Raw genomic sequence first — 1,042 nt, forward strand, 5'->3', positions numbered from 1 at the left:
CCAGGAGTTGATGGCTGTCCCTCAGCAGGGGTGAGAGAAGTGACCCATTAGCACTGAGGATTGATACTCAAGAAAAGATCAAATGAGAGAGATGCTGTCTGGTCTGATGGGGGTGGGGCAGGGAACTGGTCCTTACCTTGGAGATCCTAGTCTGATGGAGGAGACAGGTCCCAGCTCTGGAGATTGTCATCTGATGGGAAGATAGGAACATGGTCTCACGATCTTTGCTCTTGACAGCTTTTGGATGAGCAAAAACAGTCCTGTCTCTGGGAACTCTAGCCTGATGGGAGATAGGGACATGGTTCCTTGTCCTCCAAATTCCAGTCTGATGGAGAAGATATGATCCTAGCCCCAGGGTTCCTAGTCTAACAGAGGAGACAGGGGCCTGGTTTTTGTCTTGGCAATCCCAGTCTGATGGGGGAGATGGGAGCAAGTCTATGTCCTGGAGACTGCAGAGAAATGGAGACGGATTTCATGGAGTCTACATGGCTCCTCCCTGGCAGATTACACTGGGTCAGAATCAAATAACCCATCTGGGGAGGCAAGACTCACGCAGGGCCACCGGCAGAGGGATGGGATGGGAGGGAGGCGGTGGCAGGGACAGGAGGGATGTGTGTGCAGTGTGATGTCGAGGTGCCAGTGGAGGCACTCACAGCACCTGGGGGAGGACGCGGGAGAGAGCCGGCTCCTGTCCATGAGGGCTAGGGGGCAAGCGAGGGTCTCCTGGCCCCTACCCACTTTAAAGTGCCTGCTTCTCCTGCAGCGGTGACCACCCGTCAGGTGTGTAGCATTGTGGAAGAGGTCCAGGATGGCAAGGTCATCTCCTCCCGCGAGCAGGTCCACCAGACCACCCACTGAGGACTCAGCTTCCCCGGCCAGCCCCCCAAGAGGCAGGGAGGCAGCTGCTCCATCTGCCCCGAAGTCTTCGGCCTCTCCAGCCTCAGCCCCCTGCTTCAGTCCCTTCCCCATGCTTCCCTGCCTGATGACAATAAAGATCGTTGACTCAGCTATGAAATGTGTCCTTGTTCTGGCCCCTGAAGTG

This window comes from Hylobates moloch, unplaced genomic scaffold (genome assembly GCF_009828535.3).
Source record: "Hylobates moloch isolate HMO894 unplaced genomic scaffold, HMol_V3 SCAFFOLD_5213, whole genome shotgun sequence".
In the NCBI taxonomy this organism is placed as follows: Eukaryota; Metazoa; Chordata; class Mammalia; order Primates; family Hylobatidae; genus Hylobates; species Hylobates moloch.